At 40.0% G+C, this 10,348-nt stretch overlaps 1 non-coding gene across 1 annotated transcript; it reads right to left on the bottom strand.

The window, feature by feature from the left end:
- Positions 1-3,399: 3,399 nt before the first annotated feature.
- On the bottom strand, positions 3,400-3,491 carry LOC143672384 (small nucleolar RNA U13). Its single transcript, XR_013169836.1, has one exon. It is a non-coding gene; the product is annotated as a small nucleolar RNA U13 (small nucleolar RNA).
- Positions 3,492-10,348: the final 6,857 nt, after the last annotated feature.

Raw genomic sequence — 10,348 nt, forward strand, 5'->3', positions numbered from 1 at the left:
TTTTCCTTTATGAAATCAGCCAAGGGGGCAGAGAGTAGGGGAAAAACAAAGCAGACTCTGATCACTCTTCTCCAAATATCTCTTTGGATGAAAAGGTGTGATTTCCCTTGCCATTTTGATATTCCCAACATGTTCATTTCCTTGTGTTCAGGGCTAGGAAAAAAGAATGAGCATCATTTCCATAATGACCAGTATGAAAACTTAAGGAGCAGGTGTCCTAGCTACAGTTCAATGACCAGATCACTTCTGATCCTCTTCCTGGCTTGATGAATCCTGTAGGGAAAAGCAAAGCTCCATCACATGAAGTCATTCCTGGCCCACCAGTACTGATGATTAGCATGTGTCCTCTTTAAGGGCCTCTCTTGGTGTTCTGGTAGCTGAAAATCCCAAAGTACAGAAAGTTCCCAGCCCTGTAGCCACACCAGAGTCCTGCTCCTGCCAGGTGGGTGACAGGCTAGTAGAGGCAGAGGTAATGGTTGTCGCCACTTAAGGCAACTGGGAATGGCGCCTTCCAAGCATAGTTTCTAAGAATGAGTCAGGGCAGAAAAATTATTATTCCGAAAGGCTTCAGCTACCCTAAGTAGCGCTGTCTTAGCATAGCTGAAACATATGCTGAAATAGCTTGAAATCTCACCGTTAGTCAGAGCAAAAGTGACTGAGTCTGTTTGGGTTCTTTCTCCAGTAAGGTGGCAGAGACAGGTTAAGTGAAGTTGCAGCTCAGCTCTTTCCCTTTACTGGCTGTGGGACCTCTTTGACTCTCTCTGAGCCTCTAGGTTTTCGTCTGTGAAATGGGAATTATAACAGCCACTCAACTTCTCACGGTTGTAAGCAGGACCAAATCAGAAGGGGAAGCCACTTTGTAGCCTGCACCAGACCACAACATCAAAATTCCAAGCTGCAGACAGAAAGTCCAGATTGCACTTCTTTTCTTCTGACTTTTCAACATTACCAGCAGAAGGAACACAATGTTTCCAGAAACCTACAACCTCCAGATGGGTCCCTGGACCAGATAAGTCCTGAAATCCAGAGGGGCCAGCCTCTCCAGAACAACAGCTAGTTCCATCTCCCTACTCCATACTACTGACAGCCCCTTCCAACATAAAAAAGTTAGAATGGGCATAGCCCAAATACCCCTAAAGAGTGGGAGAAAGATCAAAGCTGATGGTGGAGTTATACAGAGAAGGTCAGGTTTAACAAACGAATATGATTGCTGAATCATATCGACATTTCTTTTAGTCTCCAGTATCTCAGAACAATTAGAGATAAAAGCCTAAAATTGTGGAATTATAACCCATACCAAACTCTGAAATCTGTTCTACAAGTAATTGTGGTGCTGTGCTTTGAAATTTGTTGCTTTTTTGTATATATGTTATTTTTCATAGAGAAGAAAAAAAGTTGAGTGTGGTGATGAATGCACAGCTATATGACGATATTATGAACCATTGATTGTGCACTTTGGATGATTACATGGTATGTGAATATATTATATATATCAATAAAAAATAGAAGAACATTTTTAAAAAGTACACAATGGTCCAAGTAGGCAGACAGATCCCCGAGTGTGAACCTGGAGGACGGCGCTGTCACCCCACATTTAGAAGATGTCTTCCACCAAGGGTTTTGCTTTTCCAAAATTTCTAACACCTGTTCCTTCATAAGGGCAATCCTTCACATAAGACCTTTTTTCCAACTGCCTTTAACTCGCAGATTTGTATCAGTCCATTTTTTTATAAAGGAAATCATGTTAATTCAACAGAACAAGATGTAAGACACACACATATACACACACACACATTTAAACAGAACTTAACAGGCATTTTAAACCAAGGAATATTTTCTTTCTTGAGGGTTTTGGGGGACCATCATAACCTGATTGTGATTTTTTTCCTGAAATTTTGGACGTCTCTCTGTTTTCATGTCTGCTCTGTCCCTGGGAGCAGTCTGCAAAAAATTTCAACTAGGATGACATCCACTTCATTAATGTACTGTACTCCTCAGAAGAGATGGACTTGCTTTAAAATGAACTAGGTAAATCCTTTTCCACAACAATTACGATGTCCTAAGTTATCAATTTGGCAAATGTGAATATTTTGTTTCCAAAAGAGGTACCCTTTCCTCCCAAGATTGTATTATGAAGAATTTTAAGCATATAGCAAACTTAAAATTTTCTAGCGCACAGCCATGTATACACCTACCACCTAGCGTTTACCACCAATGTTTTACTGTTTTCTTTTTCTTTTTTTTTCACATGGGCAGACGCCAGGAATCGAACCCGGGTCTCCAGCATGGCAGGTGAGAACTCTGCCTGTTGAGCCACTGTGGCCCACCCTACTTAATTTGTTTTAACACATACCTGTGGATACATCCACCCCTCTACCTTCCAGTAACCCATCTTGTTTTCTTAATGATCTTTTTTTTTTTTTTTTTTTTTTTTTTTTGCATGGGCAGGCTCTGGGAATCGAACCTGGGTCTCCAGCATGGCAGGTGAGAACTCTGCCACTGAGCCACCATTGCGCCACCCCCATCTTGCTTTCTTGATGCACAAATGTGTGTTTTGGCCTCCTGAGTTTGCTCAGAATGATATCCACTTGTTGGGACTCTTGCAAACTTTCACTCTTTTCCTACTTTAACTTAAAAGTAAGATCCTGTGCTCAGCTAAAGACTTCATTTTCCCTGGTGAACTTGGCTCTCCGTGGATACAAATAAAGTGCCCGTGTGCTAGCTCCATCAAAGGAAGAAGCTCTGTTGATGGCCTGATAACCGTGGCTCGGTGAGCTCAAGGCCAAATTGACCCAAACCTGTTCTGTACCTGTGGCTCAGCCTGTATGAAAGGTTTTCTGGGTTCCTTGTAGCTTAGATTACCATGAGTGACTGGGTGCCATCATGTGCATGGCATCCCTTCCTCTGCTTCCACTCCATTTCCTTTTCTTTTTTTTTTTTTTTTACATTTATTTACTTATTTTATTTAATTTTTATATTTTTTCCTTTTTCCATTTCCTTTTGAAGTCAAATTAATATTCAGTCCCACCATCACTTCTCTAGATTAGGCATGTGTCATCCATAGTTTGTTCACCAAAATTGTTAAGCTTTTGCTAGTTTCACCAGTCTGCAAGGATAGCTGCCAACCTGGGTCTTTGTCCTTCATCTGCTCTTTTCTGAACTTTCATCCTGCCTCCTGGTGGTCTTTCTTACCCACAGAAAGCATATGCTGGCCCCTCATCTACTTAGAGCTGCCATTCCCTAAAGTACTCCAAGCTCTAAATGTATTCTTACTCAAAATTTCTATTCTCACAGTGTAACACATCTCAGATAAGAGGACACACTAAAGGCATTTATATTAGAATGTCAGTGGCTGATAGACCCTCGCCTTCCCAGGCACTTAATTGCATTTTTTTTCCAGGTCAGACGGGTAATGTGCTGACATTGTCACATCGTTTGCAGGAGGCACATATGCAAACTTCATTCATCATGCTCATGAATCACAAAAGAATCCACTGTTTGCATCTGAAAAGAAAGAGGTGCTTATTAGCTCAAACGGATCTTGAAATATGAGTGTGGGGAGGTTATGATAAAAGCAGTCTTGGTGACCGTTGTCTCTTTACAGACATGGGTCTCCCTCTGTTCCCTTCACCCCATGAACACAGAGCAGCAATTTGTTGGATTCTCTCTTTAGAGAAGTTGCCAACCTCTGCTCTAGACCTCCAGCACAAAAGGTGTGCTTTTTCCTTTGATTTGAGCTTGTTTCCTGTGCCACCGCCTTGAGTAAATAACATCTTAGAGTGTCTTAGGTAGTTTCTGGAAAGTTTAGGAGTTTTCTAAACATGGAACAGATGCCCAAGAACATCTGGTTGGTAGGCTCTTGGCAATGCTTCAAGTGTCCCATTGTCACTCACAGCTGGGCCCATCTGCCAGGGTGGGTTTTTGGAGGCTTCTAAAGTTAAAAGTCTCTCTCTTTTAATTGGTTAATCTCAAATAAGATTTGGGAGACAAAGATCCTATATAGGGGCCAAACTTCCTGTCCAAATTTCCAAGTCTTTACTGTATACCAAATGCTTGTTTTCAAAAATTATTATTTCTGTTTTAGAACATTTATTTAAGTTTCATTGACAATATGACCATACATACCTTGTAAAACCAAAGTGATAATAACAATCTATTTTACTTGTTACAATTTATGATTTTCAAAGTACTTTAATTTATGTTATCTTGTTTGATATTCGCAGCAGCACTAAGGGAAAGGCAGGGCAGATACATAGATATGTATTTTATACATAAGAAAATGGATGAAGTTGCCAAGTTCTGCTCAGGGTCACACAACTGATGAGGGGCTGGATAAGACCTCGATTTGGGTTGATAAGGAAAGCCGAGTTCTGAGAGAATTGCTTGTACAAAACGGAACGATTTGGGTTGGGGACAGTTTATTGCCTCTAAGATTGAGCATTGGACACTGACTCTTCCATTCTTCCTCGAAAACTAAGCTTAACAATTATTCATAATCTGGAGAATGCTCTTTAGCTAAGAATTGTTATAGGAAGTCAGAATGTGTTGAGCTCCAGGGCCAGTGTGGGATATGAGGGAGGGGTAGAACCTTTGCACTGTCCACTTCTATAAAATAGGATTAATCATATCCCAGCAGACGACTCACATCTGAAGACAGGCAAGGATTAAGAACAGTTCAAGCCTTTTGGGTAATGTAATCCTCAACTCAGGTCACCTTACGAACCTCACAGACCAATCCCTCCACCCTTGTTAGCAGGCCCAAGGGATCACGTTCTTTCCATCTCCTCCTGTACACATAAGTGCCAACTCTGATCAGCAGCAGAAGTTGGCTGCTAAGGGCATCCTGGGGAAATGCCAACCTCCAAAGTTTTCTCTGAAGACTCTATTGCACCCTGCCTTCCCAAGAGCCTCTCACCTGCATCCAAGCCAAACATTACAGATGGGGCCCTGTGCATCACTGTGTTTACTTTGGTTTCAAGGAGAACTTTAAAACCAAATCCAATTTCTTTATTAAGGACCTTTGAACCATTCTCCACTGTTGGGTAGTTACAGTGGAACAAAAAAAACATCATTACTTATCTTCAGGCAAGATCTACTTGTCATCAAAATAGTTGGTTGAAAAGTGAAAAACATAGCCAAAGCATTTTTCTTGGTGTCATTTAGCCAAAAATGCACCAAAACAGTCTGGACCTGCACACACAGAATTCAGGGAACTGGTTTGTGTAAAAAAAAAAAAAGCTCAATTTTAGAATGTTTATAGTCCATCGAATAGGATGCTGAAAAGAAAATGACTTCTTTTGGGGTGGGGCAGACATGAATGATAGATCAAACTGGAGGGGAAGACTGCTTTTTTCTTTTTCTTTTTAACTTTTTTAATTGTATAGTATAGCATATATACAAAGCAAAGAAATAGAAAAACAATAGTTTTCAAAGCACTCTTCAACAAGTAGTTACAGGACAGATCCCAGAGTTTGTCATGGGCCACCATACGATCATCTCAGATTTTTCCTTCTAGCTGCTCCAGAGATAAGGAGGCGAGGGGGCTTAAATATTTTTTATCATGACAGTCGACTTTTTTTTCCTTCATTTTTTGTGAAAAATAACATATATACAAAAAAGCTATAATTTTCAAAGCACTGTGCCACAATTAGTTGTAGAACATATTTCAGACTTTGACGCGGGTTACAATTTCACAATGTTAGGTTTTTACTTCTAGCTGCTCTAAGCTACTGGAGACTAAAAGAGATATCAATTTAATGATTCAGTATTTATATTCATTTGTTAAAGCCTATCTTCCCTGTATAACTCCACCATCACCTTTGCTCTTTCCATCCTTCTTTTGAGGGGTGTTTGGGCTATAGCAATTCTAAATTTTTCATATTGGAAGGGTCTGTCACTAATATGGGGTAGGGAGATGGAGCTATCTGAAGTTCTGGAGAGGCTGGGCTAGGTTTCAGGACTTATCTGGACCAGGGACCCATCTGGAGGTTGTAGGTTTCTGGAAAGTTACTCTAGTGCCTGGAACCCTTGGGGAATCTTATATATTGCCCTAGGTATTCTTTAGGATTGACTGGAATGGTCCTGGTTGGGGGGGGGGTTGGCAGTATATGATAGGTAGCAAGGTCTAACTGAAGCTTAAGTAAGAGCAACCTCTAGAGTAGCCTCTCAACTCTTTTTTTTAACTTTCTCTGCCATTGATACTTTATTAGTTACACTTCTTTCCCCCCTTTTGGTCAGGATGGAATTGTTGACCTCATGGTGCTAGGGAAGACTGCTTTTTAACAGGAGATGGAGTTATCAAAACTAATCAGAAGAAGATTTCAGCATCTTGCTCAACTCTGAAACCGATTGTCTATCATACTCGGCATCGGGATCTGTCTTTGATGCCGAAAATCTGCATGATCTGAGATGATTTGTGCCTCTGCATTTAGGGACTACCATCAAGTCAATAGGTGATCTGAATCATTCAGAAACCATGTGAAGAACTAGTCATGGAAAGCCTTACCTTTTTTCTTATCATCAAAAAAATGTCTCAACCTCATTTGGGCAGAAATGGAAAATATTTCAACCTTTAATCCCTTAATATGTAGTCTGGTTCTTTCCAAAGGTTGCAAGGTTTCCAAATTCTGGAATTCATAACTAATAAACCATATGGAAACAAAATGTTCTACATATCTGAATGTCCCAAATATTGTCATAGTATGAGTTGGTCTCGTTGAAACTGTACAAGTCCATACACGCAGGCAGATGTCCCTATTCAGCCACACACTTTGCTAGGGCAAACCCTTTCCTCTCATAAGACTAGTCTCCTTATTAGGTCATTCAATGTTAAAGTTTTACCACCAAGATTTTGCCCATGCTCCCCTCCCCATATGGAGTGCCTTCTGTGCTTAGGTTTCAAGATCCTTCTCTGATTCCACCTTCCCATGAAGGTTTCTGTGACTTCTTCAGCCAATAGGGAATTTCTATGTTTGCTCAAAAGTCATAGCACTTATTTTCCATACCACACAATTGAGACTCTTTATTGGTACTAATCAACTCTGCTCCAGTCCATTCTCTAATCATATCATAACTACATTGGCTCAACTCAACTAGCCCCTCAGAGAACAAGGATGGCCTTGAAAATCAGACAGATGTAAGTTCAACTTGGGGCCCCTTGGTAGATTGAATTATTCCCCCAATTTAGACATGCTGTTAATCTTAAATCACATTCTTGGGGATGTGATCACATTGGAAATAGGATATTTTGAAGATGTTATTTTAAATTAAGATGTGGCCCAACTGAATTAATCTGGATTGCTGGAAGTGCTGGTTGAAAACTGTTATTTACCCCAAAAAGCCATATTATTCTAATCCAATCTTGTGAAGCAGACCTATTGTTAGGGGAGACAGTTTTTTGGGGTGTGGCTGCATGGTCTGGGAATTGAACCCAGGTCTCCCACATGGAAGGTAAACATTCTAACATTGAGCCATCCATGCATCCTGGGTGGGACATTTTTGAATAGGTTGTTTCTATGGAGATGTGACCCACCCAGTTGTGGGTGGGATGTTTGATTGGGTTATTTCCATGGAGATGCGACCCTGCCCATTCAAAGTGGGTGTTAATCCTTTCCTGGAACCCTTGATGAGAGAGACTTCAGAGCCCACATAGAGATCAGAGAGATGAAACCAAGTGACAGATGTCTGGAGATGCAGAAGGAGATTAGAGAGCTGTTTGAACCCAGAAGCCAGCAGAGAAGGGCTATCAGGCATCTGCATGTGCCTTCCACATGTGACAGAGAAACCATGGATGTTGATCAGCTTTTCTTGACAGAAGGTATCCTCTTTCTGTGCCTTAATTTGGACATTTTCACACCATTAGAATTGTAACTTGCAACTTAATAAATCCCCTTCTAAATGTCAATCCATTTCTGGTATATTGCATTCTGGCAACTTTTGCAAACAGAAACACTGGAGGCCTTACAAAGAGAAGGAAACTGGAAGCCAGAGCCAGAGAAAGCCACAGGAGCTGGAAGCAGAAAGTAAGCCAAAACCAAGAAGAGATAGTAGAGGGCATTGCCATGTGACGGGAAAGCCAAGGAACCCCAAGGATTACCAGGAGGCTATAGACCTCAAGAGAAAGCAAGCCTTGCTGATACCTTGACTTTGGACTTCCTTTAACCTCAAAACAGTTAGCCAAGAATTTCATGTTGTTTAAGCCAACCCATTGTGTGGTATTTTTCATGGCAGATGGAAAAACTAAGAAAGGCCATCTCTAGCTATGAGGTTAGTTTAAATATTTCCCTTATTGTCCCTGAGTTCCTTCATCTCACAACAACAATGATATCTATTTCATAGGTTTGTTATGAGGGAACATTTGCAATATGTCTATGGCACAATGCCTGGTACATATTAAGCAGGCAATAATGATAGATATTATATGTACATCCCCATAATATCTAGCAGTGTGCAGGCTACATAGTGGGTAAAAGATCATGACTTGATTAGTGAATTTATTCTTAATGGAGCATCCCTAAAAATTGGATTGCAAAACATTCTAAATTTATAAGTTTGGGATAGGTTATAAGAAGGTATTTTACATTCTATGATTTATAAACTGATATGGAAAAAGGATCACAATCTATCATTAAGCCCAAAAGGCACTTTCTTCAATAGGATGCTTAAGATCTACAGGCATCTTCATTAGAAAAAAATTACATTCTGGATTTCGAGAGACTGTTTATACATATGTATAACCTGGATGAAACCAATTAGGTCAGAACTAAGGTAATTCAGAACACAGGGGTGAGGAAGACATTGTCTGTATTTTAGAACCACACATACTCCTTGAGACCAAAGGAAGAAAGGTTTATTTTGTCCAGAACCTAAATTTTCTGTAGTACATAATCTAACTCAACCTGTCTGGATAGATCATTTAAATAATCCAAACACAGGGAGCCCAGAACAAGAATGAGGGCCTTTAATCCTGTATAGCTTAATATAACGTCTGGATACATCCCAGAGTATATTAAGCAGGTAATCAAAGAGTATTGGCAAGGTCCCTTGAGGAATGGGAGAAAAAATATGGAACTATTAAACTTTACCACCAGGGAAACACCTGATACTGTGTCAAACATTAGGGACACCCAAATCAATAGGCCAAGCCCTTGATCTTGAGGTTTGCTCTTGTGAAGCTTATGTATATAATGGAGAAGCTAAGCCTACCTATGGGTATGCCTAAGAGTCACATCCGGAGGACCTCTTTTGTTGCTCAGATGTGGCCCCTCCCTCTCTAAGCCCAACTCTGCAAGTAAAATCATTGCCCTCCCTGCTATGTGGAACATGACTCCCAGGGATGAGCCTGGCTCTGGCACCATGGAATCAACAATGCAATCCTGACCAAAAGAGGGAGAAGACGTGTAACAAATAAGGTGTCAGTGGCTGAGAGAGTTCAAATAGATTGAGAGGTTACTCTGGAGGTCACTCTTGTGCAAGCTGCAGTTAGTCATTGCTAGCTATCATATCTTTCCAAACCCCAGCCAAAACTATTCCTGCCAATCCCAAAGAACACCTAAGGCATTGTTTAAGATTCTACAAAGGTTCTGTGCACTAGGGTAACTTTCCAGAAACCTACAACCTCCAGATGGGTCCCTGGACCCATTAAGTCCTGAAATGTCAAGGCGTGAGCCCTTCCAGAACATCAACTAGTTGCAATCCCCCTGCCCCATATTATCAACACCTCCTTCCAAAGTGAAAAATTAGAATGGGCATAGCCCAAATACCCCTAAAGAGTGGGAGAAAGATCAAAGGCAATGATGGAGTTATACAGAGAAGGTAAGGTTTAACAAGTGAGTATGATTGTTGAATCATTATATTGATATTTCTTTTAGTCTCCAGTATCTTAGAGCAGCTAGAAATAAAAACTTAAAATTGTGGAATTGCAACCCATACCAATCTCCGAAATATATTCTACATCTAATTGTTGCAACGTGCTTCGAAATTATTGCTGTTTCGTATATATGTTATTTTTCACAAAAAAGAAAAAAACGTCGATTGTGATGATAAATGCACAGCTATATGATGATATTGTGAACCATTGATTGTATACTTTGGATGATTGCATGATATGTGAATATATAATATATAGCAATGAAAAATAAAAAATATAAAAGCATACAGTTGTTAAAGAATAGTTTGCAATTATTTATTGCAATGATGCCCTTATGTTTAATTTAATTCAATAGTGTTTTCTTCTCTTTTTTAAGGATATTTTATGGTAAAACATATGCTTGTTTCTATTCATGAATCAGATTAAGTCATCAATAGCAAAAAGAAAAATAAAATAGTGGTACTTTTCCTTCAAAAAATT

Source organism: Tamandua tetradactyla, chromosome X, assembly GCF_023851605.1.
Source record: "Tamandua tetradactyla isolate mTamTet1 chromosome X, mTamTet1.pri, whole genome shotgun sequence".
Classification (NCBI taxonomy): Eukaryota; Metazoa; Chordata; class Mammalia; order Pilosa; family Myrmecophagidae; genus Tamandua; species Tamandua tetradactyla.